Source organism: Protopterus annectens, chromosome 4.part0 (assembly GCF_019279795.1).
Source record: "Protopterus annectens isolate FY-2018-M chromosome 4.part0, PAN1.0, whole genome shotgun sequence".
Lineage (NCBI taxonomy): Eukaryota > Metazoa > Chordata > Ceratodontiformes > Protopteridae > Protopterus > Protopterus annectens.
Genome location: NC_056733.1, coordinates 1944202881 through 1944219074, shown reverse-complemented (window position 1 = coordinate 1944219074; position 16194 = coordinate 1944202881).

The window sequence follows — 16194 nt, the reverse complement described above, 5'->3', positions numbered from 1 at the left end:
CATTTCCCAACTCACCTACTTGTACTGACCACTATCCATCGCACCATTACCAAAGGAACATACACTCCGCAGGATAGCCGGGAATCCCATTGTGAAGTGTGCACGCCAGTAAGGTGCCCTATTGCTTATTTTATTTTATGGTCTACCATTCTTGTTATGTGCTTTAAGCAGTGGGCACACTGATAATGTTCTGCAATTGTAATTGCCGAAAGTACTGCAATGACAAAGTGCTGTGTTAGTTCAGTCACTGAGCTATTTACTGTGTTGAGAGCACGCCAATATGGCACTAGTTTGTTCACTTTATTTTCCACTGCTGTAATCTTAATACATGAGTAGAATATATGACAAGTATAGCGTTTTAGCTGCCTATTCGTACTTCTACTTTACTAGTTATATGATGTAAGTAGTGGGCATGCTGATAACGTTCTGTAAATGTAACTGCTGAACCTACTGCATCTGCTGTGTTATTTTAGCAACTGAGCTATGTACTGTGTTGTATGCATGCCAATATGGCGCTAGTCTGTTCACTTTATTTTCACTGCTGCATTCTTGATAAATGTGTGGACTATACAACCGTAAGGCATTTAAACAGCCTATCATATTGTAACTATTTCTAGCTGTGTTATACAACTGTGTGCACCCCAGTCATACTGCTCTTTGTAACACTTCTCCTCTGCTAATGTTGTGATACATGTGCAAAGTTTAGTCGGTCAGGAGTTTTGAAGCATATTGTGTACTTAAAGTGTTTTTTTCCTGTGCTATCTGCTAAGTTTGAACGGAACTGAATTTTGAAGCATATTGTGTACTGAAAGTGTTGTTTTTACAACTGTCTGCTCTGCACTTCTGCTATTTTCTACTACATACCCTTACCCTCATCCACCGCACACACTATTTCAGCCATATGTGTCACACTTGCTCTCATACCTTCCACTCCATTCACCTCTCTCACTAACCTACACTCACCCACGCTCTCCCTCTACACCCTCCATACTCTTACTTTTCCACACTCACTCACTCACTCACTCACTCACTCACTCACTCACTCACTCACTCACTCACTCACTCACTCACTCACAGGTAATAACACAACCTCTTCTTGTGCTTTTTTTTTTTCTTGCCTGCTCAGTCTGTATTCCCTCTTGCCCACAAATCCAAGCAAGACCCAGAGTGTCACTGAACACTTCATTTGGACCAAGTCGTCCCCAGGAGAAAAGTGTCTCTGCCTAAGTACTTGTAAGCTCCTGTGTGTTTTTTTTTAAGCTCCCCCATTCAAAATGTATTTACTGTGTAACCCACTGTACATAGCCATGCATTAGGGCCCTCTGATAGCGTGCACACTTACAGGGGCTATCCCCCTCTTGTGAACAATCTATTGCATCATTACAGCTTCCCAACTAGAGGGCAGCGAAGATCCATTACTCCCCTCCTTGCCAAGCAACTAAGCCTGCTCAAGGAGTTCTACGGATAGCTAATCTGACTGTGCTCCTTCTAATAAATATGTAAACTCCTCCACTTTGTGGAATAATTCAACCTTTTTGCCACTACCCCTTCCCTGCCTGTCCACTCCATAAATTTCAATCCTATATGCTGTAACCCACACAACTGTGTTCTGGCCTTACCTGTACTCACTGATACTTTTTCCACTCACTTCTGCTGAGAGTCTTCTACATGCTCTGTTTGCCCTTCGGGCTCACTCCACTCCCATACCCTGCCCTCAATTCCCACCCGCATCCACCACCTGTACCTTTATCCATTAAACAATTGCCCCACCCACCAATCACACTACACCACCTCACACACTCAAGCAACTACAATATGACCCACTCCATCTGATACCTACACTGCGTAGTATTACTAGCATTACTAGCCACCCTCTCCTACCTTTCACAACTCCCACACCCCTCACATGGCCTACCTTTACACTACACATCCATCATCCAACAGTCCCCCCACCCCCTTCTCCTCTATACCTCCAGAACTCTATCCCACCTACACCACTCTACTCTATAGACCCCAAATCCTTCCAATCTTACCCTCACCCAACCATCTCCACCACTCACCCCCTAACAAATACACCCTCTACCCATACCTTAAAGCCCATTCTACTGTAGATCACATAAAACATCTACTATTCCTAGTATCTCTCTCTGTCTGATGATACACATCCCATCCCTGGCCCCAACAACTCCCCATCCAACCATGCCTCCCCTCATGTCAGCACCCCAAATTCCATTTGTTTCATCACAATTAATGCACAAAGCTTATGTAACAAAATCCTCACCCTCCATGCCTGGCTCTCACAAAATCACCCTGACATTGTAGCCATCTCAGAAACTTGGCTTAAGCCTAACATAAAAGACAATAAAATACTGCCTCCAAGTTTCCAAATGATATGCAATGATAGACCCAGTAAAAAAGGAGATGGAGTAGCCATCATCTACTCCTCCTCCTACACAGTAACTCCTTTTACAAACCACATTCCAAAATTTTCCATGTCGGAATTAAACATAGCCCACCTAAAAATCAACAATAATAAATCCATATGCAGAGCAGCCATATATATATATTCCCCCAAGCAACAACAACATTCCAATACTAGAAGACATACTCTCCTGGTTCTCATCTAATATCAAAAATGAAACCTTTATCCTTGGCGACGTAAATATTAACTGGGCTAATATCATTTCTCAACCCCCTTCTCAAGCAATCAACCTCTTCAATTTCAGACAGGTCATTCAATCTCCTACTAGGCCTAACAAAAATGGTGACTCAGGAACCATCCTCAATTTGATGTTAGTATCCCACCCTAACCACATCTTTACTTCAGGTATCCTCCCCTAACCTATCAGCGACCACCTTCCAGCCTTCGCTGTCTGTCACCTGTCTCCACTCCATAAGAGCAGCATCACTACATTCAAACCCGTAACCTCTCTAATTTCAACCCAAAAATATTCACAGACTGTCTAAACCAAATTGACTTGTCTCCCTTAAAAAACCTACCCCTTGACAACACTATCTGCCATTTTAATGAAACCATCCTGAATCTACTAAACAGCCTTGCCCCACTCAGAACCAAAAGGGTCAAATGCATCATCTGTCCCTGGCTATCAAAAGAAACCAAACAAAATATGCTCCGACAAGACAAAAAAATGGAATCAATACTATAAAACTAAACTGCCCAATACCCCGTTAGAACTCAACCAACTTGGGAATACCATAAAAAAACTAATAACTAGAGATCACAAATCATACTATACCAAACTCTAATTTGAGCACTCCGCCAACCGCAAAAAAGTCTGGAACAACATCTCCTCTCCTCAACCCTGGTAACAAAGTAAACCCTTGCCCTAACCCCAGCCTCTCTGACCTAGAAATAGCCACCTCTTTTAACACCTTCTTCATGGATTGCATAGCCAAATTAACCACCTCCTTCCCTCATACCCCTCCTAACTCTCCCCCCACCCCCACTCCTTTCTGGCAACACACATCCACCCATCTTCACCCTCAACCTCATCCCCACAAGCAAAATAACAAAACTACTCCTCCAGCTAAAACCCTGCTGTACTGCCCCAGACAAACTACCCCTTCTCTACGTCAAACTATATGCCAAAAGCATAGCCCTGCCAGCCTCCATACCAATTAACAGGTGTATCCAATAATCCCATGTCCCTTCTGTATGGAAACATGCATTCATCATTCTTCTCCACAAAGGTGGTAAAAACTATGACACCAGCAATTTCATGTCCATAGCTATCCTCTCCCCACTACCAAAAATCCTGGAGAAATGTATACATGCACAATTGATGTAATATCTAACACACAATAACCTCCTTGCCCCCACACAACATGGTTTCCGTCCTGGCCACAGCACAATCACTGCCCTTCTATCCTTCCTGGAATGCATTAACCATGCCTATACCTCTGGCAAATTAGTATCTATCCTATTCCTTGACCTATCCAAAGCTTTTGACACTGTCTCCCACCCCATTCTCCTATCTCAATTATCCTCTCTCAACCTATCTCCTTCTTCCTTAGCCTGGTTCTCCAGCTACCTCCCCAATAGACATCAAGCTGTAAAATGGACATTTTCTATCTCTGCCTTCCTACCCACCCTCACCGGCATCCCCCAGGGATCTGTTCTTGGCCCCCTACTCTTTAACATATTCATCAACAACTACCACCACTCCATCCAAAACACCTCTCTAATTCAGTATGCAAATGATTCTACGATCATCTGCACTAATGACTCCCCCTCCAACCTATAGTTAAAAACACAGCCAGCTTTTACTAAAACAGAAACCTGGATGCACAACCACCACCTTGCCCTAAATGCAACCAAAACTAAACTATTTATTTTATTTATTTTATTTTATTTTACATTTGTTAACCGGGATGGTCCGACTGGATACATGTCCTTTTTCAGCGGAGGCCCGGGGAGAAAAGCTCTAACAGAGTTACATTGATAATTAGGTACAGTAAATGAGTTGAAAGAACTTAACAAAAACATAGGCTATTAACATACAAGTACAAGACTGCCATTACTATTTCTGAGATTACAACAAATGTAACATTAATAACATATTAGCAAGGACGGTAGGCAGTATAATGACATAGAGTTAGACAGGATACATATTTCTTTATCACAGTATACAAAGTACTTATCATCTTAGCTAGTGGTTTATGTTTTAGTTAATGGCACAGAGCTAGTCTGGGTTTGAACAAGGACATAGCCAGTGTGACTTGAAGTGGAGTTTTAGACTATTTTTGAATTGAATTAGAGAAGTTGCAAGCGTTATGTTATTTGTGAGAGAGTTCCATATTTTACCAGTGGTGTTGGCAAATAGCGCGTCACCACCTAGGTTGAGAGATTTAGTTGTTTGGACAAGGAGTCTGTTTGCTGAGTGAAGGCAGCTTAGATTGGAGTAGGGAGTCATTAAGTTTTTTAGTGCTGGGGTATTCTCAGGTTGTTTAAGGATTTTGAAGGCCTCTATGAGTTGGGACTGGTGAAGAAGGTGTGGGAATTCTATCCATCCAAACTTTTTCAGGTTAGTACAGTGGTGTGTTCTGTAGGGTAGGCCTGTAACGAACCTGGCAATGTGATTATAGCAGGATGAGAGCTTGGCCAGATCAGATTTGTTAAGGTGAGTGAGGACAGGAGAGGCATATAGTAGGGTAGAGAGAAGGTGTGAACGGGCTGTGGCTGCCCTGGCATTCGGGTAAGGAAGGCTTTAATTCTATATAGGGTCCCAAGTTTCTTGTTGACTGACTTAATGGCTTGGTTGATATGTATATCAAATCTGAGTTTATTGTCAATGTTTACTCCTAATAGCTTTGTATAGGTGTCTGGGGAGATGATGGTCCCATTATTGGATTTTATAGTGAAGTTTTCAGTCGGAGATCTATTGGTTGGGTAGAAGAGAAGTAACTTGGTTTTGTTTGGATTTAAGATCAGGAGATGGTTGGCAAGCCAGTTTTCAACTTTGGTGAAGCTATGTTGGGTGGTAGTTAGTAGATTTGCAAGAGAGGCATTGGAACATATTATAGTCGAGTCATCTGCATATTGAATGCAGGTGGCTTCAGGGATGACTGTTTGGATGTCGTTTATGAAGACTGAAAAGAGGAGAGGTCCTAATATGGAACCTTGAGGAACTCCTATGGTGTTTGGTAGTAGGCAGGAGAGCTTGTTTTGCCACATTACTGCTTGTTGTCTCCCAGTGAGGTAAGCTTGAAACCAGTCAAGGGCTAGAGTATCTAGATACAGGGTTTTTAAAGTATATAGAAGTAACTGATGGTTTACCATATCAAAGGCTTTCGATAGGTCCAGGAAGAGAGCTGAGGATATTTTTTTATTATTCTGGTTAAGATTAATGTTTTCAGTAAAAGAGAGGAGGGCAGTGGTTGTACTATGATGGGGTCTGAATCCATGTTGAGAGTCTGTGAGTAGTTTATTTTGGGTTAGATAGAGCATTAGTTGGTTGTGCATGCACTTTTCCATAATTTTGGCAAGTGGTGATAGTATGGCTATAGGTCTATAGTTGGATAGTTCTGTGGATGAACCTCCTTTGTGGAGTGGAATAACATAGGATATTTTCCAAATTGAGGGGATTGAGGCCTCGGTTATAGTTCTGTTAATTAGGATTGAGATAGGGTAGGCTACGACATCTGCAGCAATTTGCAGGTATTCAGCCGGCAGAAGATCGGCTGAAAGGGTGGTTGGCTTCAGTTTTTTCAAAAGGGATCTGATAAAGGATGTGGACACTGGCTGGAAGTTAAAAGAGAGTGGTGAGTTGGGTATAGTGTTTATAGAAGTGTGGGGAGGAGAAAGTTGGTTAGCTAATGACTGGATGGTTTCTGTGAATAAAGTATTGAATGAATTGGCTATATCTTCTTGGCTCTTGTCAGATAATGTTCCTGGGGTCGGAGTAGTGAATTTGCCTGGTTGGAGAAGTTTATTTATGCCTGCCCAGTACTTTTGAGGGTTATTCTGATGTTTATGTTGCAGATTGTAGAACCCAGTCCCAGTTTTTGGTCCTATGAGTGGGGTAAATAGTCTGATAGTGTAAGTAAGCAGATTGGAGTACAGGCTTGAAATTCAACATAAACATATACAGTTGTAAAATGTCTAATACAATTCAACATAAATAGGCATTTACAGTTGTAAAACACTTACTGGAGAGACACTGAGCCTTCATGGGGCCTGTAGCAGAGTGGATTGCAGTTGTACAAATGGTGCCTGCCACAGGTAATATTTATTAACTCTGGGATTGTCTTAAAGTAATAAACAGGGAAGGGGAGGGGAGAACAAGGGTATGAGCAGGCAGTTCTTTGTACTGCTGCTAATGAGCCAAAGCAAGACAAGTATGTGTTAAGAACAATCACAATTGACCAAGGACTGCTTTGAAACTGTAAGTCTTGTCTTAATTTCTCAGGTGGAAAACCAGGATAACCTTGTATCAGTAGGCTACTGTGGTATAGTTTAAATAAACAAACACACAGTATTGATCAGTTATTGATACTATTTGCTAACAGAAGGGAATAAGAGAAAGTGGAACGTGTGTGTGTGGTGGTGGTGGTGGTGGTGGGGGGGGGGGGGGGCTGCTTACAGCCAAAGCACAGTGCTCTCCAGGGGAAAATGAAGATTGGCTCAAACAGTTAGACACATACTCAAAGTTAACTGTAGCTGTTTGCAGACAGTTCAGACACAGACTGCACTTTTCTTATAGGAATGTTAAAGGTGGTACCGGAGTTGAATACTTGAGTGGTGTTAGGTTCAAAGTTAAGTGTAGCTGTTTGCAGACAGTTCAGACCCGGACTGCACTTTTCTTATAGGAATGTTAAAGGTGGTACCGGAGTTGAATACTTAAGAGTGGTGTTAGGTTCAAAGTTAACTGTAGCTGTTTGCAGACAGTTCAGACCCGGACTGCACTTTTCTTATAGGAATGTTAAAGGTGGTACCGGAGTTGAATACTTAAGAGTGGTGTTAGGTTGGAGAGACACTGAGCCTTCATGGGGCCTGTAGCAGAGTGGATTGTAGTTGTACAACTACAGTATTGTAGAACTAATGATCTTCACACCCTCTAGAGCCACTACCATTGACAAAGCCTCCTTCACTATACTAAGTCAGAATAGCATGGTATGCTGCCATTTTTTAGCTATATACTACATATGCTAATATGTCATTCAGAAAAATCTGTTTTATATATATATATATATATATATATATATATATATATATATATATATATATATCAGCAAATGTTGCCCTTTTATCTGTATGCATTAGTTGAAAGTGTACTGATAGCATGGGCATGTGTGCCAGGGCATTTCAGAGGTATACATTATTGACAATGCCTTAAAATGGAATGTTCTGTGTAAACTCTGTAGATATGTTTCAGGGTCATTTCATTTGGTAGCACCTTTAGCATTTCAATGATGGTTTGTTAGCAAAATGTGTTATTTGCCTGTTCTTGTTGGTGGTCAGGGAACAACGCTGCATGTCTGTTATGGCACAAACAAGGATATGTTGCTGTTGTTACCCTCCCTTTTTAGCATCCAGCCTGTTGTTCATATTTCAAATTTCTAGATTGTTTATGTTTCTCCAGTGGGTAATACTGAAATGCAACCTTCTCTGTTTTATCTGGGGCTGGTATTTTGGAGTTATATGATACTTATGTGTATTATTTATATGTATCTGGAGCTTTTCTCCCTGGGCCTCCACTGAAAATTGGCTTTGTTCCAAGTCGGACTTTCCCGGTTAACAAATGTAAAATAAAATAAAAAAAAAATATATCCTTCTGCTGTGTTTCAGGACACCAATGACCAATGTACCCAGAAGTCTCAATCTCTGAAAATCACCCTTCAATGACCCTGAAAATCAGGTAATTATGCAAGCTTTTAGGTAACATCGTGTCTTTCTGCTTAAGAGGGACATGATGATATGTCAGGCAGAATGCAAATTTGACAGGAGATAGTTGCAGATTTGAATTCAGTAGGCAGACACAACAGGATATATGATCAAGTGTGCCATAGGGCCGCTGACATGATCCTATCTGCATGGAATAGAGCAACTGCAGTGGCCCATCATTGCATGGGTACTGGGGGGGGCTGCTACAGAGTCACTGCTAACAGCAAATGAAGAGTTCCTGCCCACTGTCAGGGATCCTGACAGCTCTCAGGAAAGTGCAGAACAACATGTCCTTGACATTGGTGCTACTGTTTCAGGGACAGCAAGTATGTCCCAAGAGGAACTTCTATGTAGGCTTTTGTATCTCAATTGTTAAATACTATTGTATAGTAAAATATTAACATCAGTACTTTAGTTCTGTTTAACAACAAATTGGTTGGGGGGAGGTTGAAGATTGCTACAGTCACCAACATATTCTGATTGATTGCACATGGGGCTTAGGTTGGGCTTGCCATCCAAGTTCTTGTTGAAAGTTTAGTTATTAGACATATAAAGGGAAAAATGTTCCCCTCCAGTGTTACTGTTAATTGTGATGATAATGTCCTTACCTCTTGCTTTACTAAGACCATCTGGCATAGGGAACATACCATCATCTGCACGTGGTAAGCCAAACATTTTTATTTCAGTACTGATGAATAGTTCAAAGAAATATTTTAGTGTGTGATGTTGCTGTCAGAACTGTTCTGTGTATTGTTGTACTGTCTAATAGTGGCACCTATATTTTGTTAGCTTATATTGAACTATAGTAGTGTAGGTATTAATTTGTTCCTGTGTTTGTTGTGTATTATCACAGGTAATCCTGACAGTGGAAGTGTGGGATGTCTACCACCTGATTTCAGAGTATCAGCAGATTCTGATGATGGTGGCCAAACAGAGGCATAGTGCTGGGTTGCAGAGGTTGAATCTGACACTGAGGCTGACATACAGCCATCCCCTAAAATTCCATCAGACACAGCCAGTAGGCCTATGCCTACCCATTGCAGTAAGCCCTGGGGGGGATATTTGACAGGTGGAGGGTGAGACAATCGATCACAGAAGTGTGGTTACTGCAGCTTCAGTGCCTGCTGACTCTGGCCGTAGCCAAAGTGTAGGTGAGGTGCCATGTAAGAGGGTTGTTAGGGGTGGTCTGAGTAGGCCTGCTGTCCAACCTCCACTTGATCCAGGTGTCTCTTCCCATGCCACTCAACATATGTTTAAGGCCATCATGGAGTCACAAGCATGTTTCCATAGCCCCTCCAGTGAAATGTTTATGGTTGTAGACATGACACAGGATGACATGCGTGACTGCCTCCTTGTGTTGCCAATTCAATGGATCAGATTAATGACACATTAGAGTGGGCAGTGCCTGTGATGGAGCATCTGCTCTGAAGGGGACAGCATCCTTGTGGGTGTAGGTCAACCACATCATCTGCTGTTAGCCAAAATGGATGTGCCCAATCATGCTCACATAGTGGCTGTACTTCCACTGCTGCATCTGCATTTGGGCTGTCCACAACCACAGATGGCAGGCCATGGGGTTTTAGTCCTGGGAATCCTCTTGAGGGGAGCTCATCGAGCAGATATCTGTCACATTCAGGTTGCAGCACTGCATCTGACAGTGGACATGGATGTGCCAATGCAACTCCTGGCAGAGCCAGTTCTTGTGGTCAGGTATGACAATGATGCAGGTATGACAATAATGAACTGCCATCTCAACCATGCAAGGTTCACACCTGTCTGACATAGCAAGAAGTATAGCTAGCACAGATCTTCACTGTGTTCATGCAGACACTCACACACCAATTTCACCTAGGGGACCCCTACAGACATACATACACAACAGTTACATGGTTCAGCCATGAAACCTAAAACTCATTTTGTCTCACAGGCTATTTGTTACTTTATACAAAAGTCTGCCTGCTTCTCTTTCTTACTCACACACACTCACCAACCTTTTGTGTCAGCCTAGGCTTTCTGAACCCCCCCCCCCCCACACACACACACACACACAGAGCACACTATGCTAGTGATGGTAACTGTGCCATATGTCTGTTTTCTATCTTTTGGATTCAGAGATACATAAGCTTTGTGTCCATGGGCGCTGGAACCATAGGGCGAGGGGGAGGGAGTCTCTTGGGGAAAAATTAATCAATGTGGATTGCATGCATTGCATGCTAATGTGGAAAGCGCACAGAAGTTCAATACTAGTTCTGCTTCATAAGTGTATGTGATCATATTATGTTGGAGTTATGCTGACCCCCCCCCCCCCCGAGTGCTGGTCATTGCTGCCATGCTTCAGTTTTTCAGGAGAGTTGTATGTGTGAGATTCAGTTTTTAACGAGAGGTGTGTGTGTGTGTGTGTGTGTGTGTGTGTGTGTGTGTGTGTGTGTGTGTGTGTGTGTGTGTGCGCATGTGTGTGCACGTGTGTGTGTGTGTGTGTGTGTGTGTGTGTGTGTGTGTGTGTGTGTGTGTGTGTGTGTGTACCATGCTGAGACAAGCTACTGTCAAGCTCATGATCCCAGCAGGTCATGGGATTATAACATTTTTTTTGATGTCACTAAGGAAGTAAATGTGGATTTCGATATGCATGCCATCTGAAGTAGGGTATTTGTTAAAGCAACTTTAGTGTTTACCTTTTAGTATATGTGTTAGGGTGCTGAACTTTGCCTGTATTGCAGCAAGTTCATTTTAGATTAAGCAAGAAAATAAATCATGATTATAGAAGTTTTCAGTAACTTAACTGCAGGAACACAAAATATTTCTGTTTGCATATTATGCATTGGCTTTAACAGAATACCCACATTTAGTGTGTGTGTGTGTGTGTGTGTGTGTGTGTGTGTGTGTGTGTGTGTGTGTGTGTGTGTGTGTGTGTGTGTGTGTGTGTGTGTGTGAGCTAGTATTCAGTCAGAGATTTTGGCTTTTCTTTTATCACCACATTTGAGTAACTGCAGAATTAGTATATGCATATAAATAAGTGGTTATGGGGGAATTTTGATTTAGCTTGTCTGGTTACCCATGTAATTGTCAAAATCCAATTTGATGGAAACTATTGTGTTATGTTAGACATGCTGGCAGAGTTTCATCCTTAGGTAAAGGATTATTTTGGCAAGGAGCCTATTTCTCCATTCTGTTGTAATGAAAGCTGACATCTTTGGATGGAGTAGTGTTATTATCACCAACATTTCTGAGGTAATAGAGGTCTGGTGTGACAGGATTTTTCATAATCAGAAGGTAAGGCAGTGATCACCACAAAGGAACAATACAAGACAGAGAAACGTGTGAGGGATTTTAGTCTCAGTGCACACTTAGTCATTTCATTTCTTTAATTAGAAAATGCTGTGGCCTTTCAGGTTGGCCAAGATTTTTGGAGACATACTTTCCAAATGATGTTTTGCATTCTATCAAGGGACCAAATGAGTGACAGTAGTACTAAATGGCAGAAGGCAGAGCCAAAAGTTGTAATAGTAACTGAGAGGGTAGTAGGGAGCTGTGAATGGGGAAGTAGATTACAAAGGCAAGCAATAGGGGCTTTTATACTAATTAAGAGATTTCTTTGGGACGGCAAAAGATTGGGCATAGGTGAGCATGGATAAAGGAAGAGAAGGTGTGGGAGCACAGCAGAGTAGAAAACTCCAGGCAGGTCTTCAGTTAAATACAGTTTACTGGAACTGGGTCATTGTCCCCAATTTAATGATTTACAGGGCATTCCTGAGGTATACAGCTTATGTTGTATATGACTCCTAAATGAAGAAAGCATGGGATAACAGTTTATGAATGCGAGAGTCAAATATCTTGATGTTATAGGACTTATAGGATGCAATTTGCTGAATCAAGCATAGCAGTATAAGTTGACATCCTAACAGGGCTAGAGCCATCACCTAGCAGCCAAGGATTTTTTACTGTCAGTGTTTGTTGCTGTGTGAGAGAGTAGACTGAATCCTGTACACCAACTACCAGACTGCTAAAGGAATTGTAAGTTTGAGGTTTCAGTACATTTTCAGGGTATTATGAGTTTCAGTGCATTTTCAAGGGATTGAGTTTTATTTCATTTTCATGGAATTGAGTTTAAAGGGAAGATAAGTTTACTGTTGCTCATGCTAAGTCTGTTTTCAGTGTGCAGTTAACAGTTTTGTTCATCAAATGTCAGTCACTGTGTTGTAGAATTTAAAAGCAGTGTTACTAGCATAATTGCCTTTGGTACAGAAGGCTGTGGATTCTACTCCCAAACCATGTAGATGGAGTGCTGATATTGCACTGCCCTTTTCATTGCCGATTAGTCGGTGCATTTTAAGAGGGCATAGGGGTTCTATACTTCAGAGTGTGTCCTCCTTTGTATGAGATGCTTAGTATGAACTTGTCAGTCATTCCCTATTACAGTATTACGAGCTCACCATATTTTTAATGTAACATATGCAATTAATTCAAGGGCAGCTTGCACTGAATTTGTAGGTGAAACACTAAAATGTAAAGTTATCTGCCAGTAGCAACCTCTACGTTAGCTACAGATTTCCTTAGTATGGAATTATTAATTACTTGCAGAGCTTGTGCTTATTAAGTGATTTTGGTGGATTGTAATGACAGAGGTTTAAGTGGCCTTTTATGGTTGAAATTTTCTGAAATGGGTAGTTTTGTTATTATTGGTTGTTACATTTTGTTTCATTCCTTCCTAAAAGAATGTTCAAAACTACAAATTTAAAACACGTTCTAACAAGAGGTGCTGTACTATACAAGGCATATAGTTTAATACAATCAGGAAGGTGAATCAAAGAACATGCATGTATGCATGGCCCTAAAATGTTTGAAAGCAGCCTAAAGGTAAACTTAATCCTACACTGGCCAGAGGCATTTTGTTTGAATGTGGGTTTTTATGCTGTTTCAATGAATGTGTGTTTCAAGGGCAGAGAAGTTTACTGCTCATGCTAATTCCATGTTCATTGTGAGATTTTAGTGTTTATGCTATTTTATTTGATTTTCTGTAATCACTGTAGAAGTAAATAAGAAAGCAGTATGCACACTGATAGTTTTGAACAGTATTTATGGTAAGTGAGGAGAAACAGCCAAGTAATGGAACACTGGAATGGCTGGAGAGGGGGCTGCTGATGAGGGAGCTGCTGTTGGAGGAGCTGCTGTAGTGGGGCCCTGATCTATTACCCTGCCTGGAGCCCAGCTTGACCATGATCCGGCTCTTGTATTTTGCATCGTTATTTACTATAAACTATTGGAAATTAGAATGAAATAAAGACGTGCCAGTTGTAAAAAAAATAAATAAATAAGCTCTTTCATTCTGTGTTTGACAATAAAGGAACAAAAGCATTTATTATTTTTACAATTGACACTTCATTGTTTCATTTCAACTTCTGATAGTTTATGGTTTTCATTGATATTTACTGTTAATTAAAAATGGTCATATTGTTGAACATGCCATTGCAGTTCTGTGGATTGTGGACCTCAATTGAAGTGGCAGCAGCCCACCCAGCTACATTATGGGCAGTCATTTATGAAGTGATAACAGTAAAATAACAATGACGAAGACGATGATGATGGTGATGATGAAATAAGACTTCATGTAGATAAAAAAATTGGAATAACTTTGACTCTGCTCACAGTGAACCTATGTTGTGACAGTAAATAGTTTTAAAAATTGTTCTTTTTATCACTAAGCCCCCTTCTCACCCTCCACCCCCGCCCAGCCTTCCATAGCTTCCGGTGCCTATGTTTGTGTCTGTTGGTCAGTATGCATAGCTGACTTAATGCTTGGTATATCTGTATGTGTGATGTTGAATTCATAACTGTGACTTTGACTTATATTGGTCTTAGAAAGTTAGACAGTTGATGGCATCAAATGTTTTCTGTCTTTATTGTTAATGATCTTGTGAGAGTTGTGAACTTTGAAACAGAGATGTGTACCACTCCTTTTAACTTCTCTCTTAATAATTTTTCCAGTACAAACATATGGTGCTAAACTGAGCGCATGCAGTGACTGTCACTACTTGTTAGATGTATGACTGTGTGAATCTTTGATGCGTGAGGCCTACTACTTAATAATGGACACATATAAATCAAATAAGTCTCTACCGTTACATGCTAAGGTCATTTTTGTACAAATCTCTCATCTTTTACTTGCTTAGACAACCAAGTAACAACATGCAAGGATATGACAGTCATTCATGTTATTACACAATGCACTGCAGGTTCAGCACTTAACTTGTAAATCCTGCAGTTGCAACAGTTTTAGTTCAGGGCTCACTCTGTCTGATGCAAGCAGTACACAGTTATTACACTGGTAGGTAGAGGTTGTGAGCATTGCCTGGCTTCAATGTTACTCTATGTATGTGCATAAGAGGAAGGTTTTAGGTCCTTAGATGGTGAGTGAGTGTGCTATACGTTGTCTCTTAGCCAGTGCAAGGGCATATTGAGCATGCCTATGTCTGCCTACACCCACAGAAGTTGCTGCTTCTCCCTCTGACTCCTCACCTCTGTGTGGCTGTGGTGACCTTGCCATTGCTGGTTGGATGTGCCCTTTCCCCTTGGTTGTCCTGCTGAAGATATTTTCTCAAGATCATGTTGTGTAGCATGGCACATACTGTGAATATTTCAGTACATGTATCTGAATTGTACTGCAGGGCTCCCTAGATATATCTATGCACCGGAACAGTGACTTCAGCAACCTAAACACATGCTCTATGATATTTCTTGTTTGAGCGTGTGCCTCATTATGACATTCTTCAGCATGTGTCTGTGCATTTTTGATGGGTGTCATCAGCCTCGGTTTCAGTGCATAACCTGCATCCCCCAATAAATGACCCTGTGGAATATCCCCCTAGTAAACATCTGATACATTTGGGCGGTGTGCCAGATCTGTGAGTTGTGGTAATTGCCTGGGTTGCCAGCACACGTGTTTAAGATGACTCCCTTGGCATTACACACAACTTGGCAGTAATAGAATGGAAGCCCTTTCTATTAATGCAGAGCTTACCCTGTTCCCCAGCTGGTGCCTTAATTTTTACTTATGTGCAATCTATGGCACCTAGTACTTCAGGGTAGCATGCTACAGGGTAGAACTTCAGTATATTTCTGGCTCTATCCTCAGGAGTATGGGAAAATATATGCGGTAACTAGCATGTTGGAGCATAGCATTCAGGAACTGATGGAGGATCCTGGATGTGGATGCCTGTGACACACCCAGCATATCCCCTGTTGGTCTTTGAAATGTACCTGCAGCTACAGTTCTAAGTGCTACATATACCTTTGTCTCCACTGGGATGAGTTCCCCTTGGTTTGTCCTGGTTCTGAGCTGAAAATGACAGAGGTTGCAGAGTTCCTGTAGTGTGTCTGTATCCACTCTGTAGTGCTCTACAATTTCCACATCACGTAGATTGTGATAAGTTACCAGGTCTGAAAACTCTTTTCCTTGGCTTTGGTCTATTAGCAGTAGCAGCAGCATATACTTTAGCCTTTTGCACATAAACATGAATTAAAGCAAGAGCAGATACTAACATTGCTTATTTGTAGACTCCTTTCTGTGGCTGTATTCCAATCGGTTTTGGAATTTGCAGGGAAAACAAGCACTGAGTCTACATGGTTGCTTTACAACTTGTTGAATAGCTCTTCCATCTTGAATGGGTTAATTAGCAGCAATTCAGCTGCTTATGCTGTAATTTGCATGCCAGTGTTTACCTTGTTTGTGTAGCTGTGCACAGCTCTATACACCATGTAGAGCCACTTACTGATTCTAAAACTGTGCACTACCA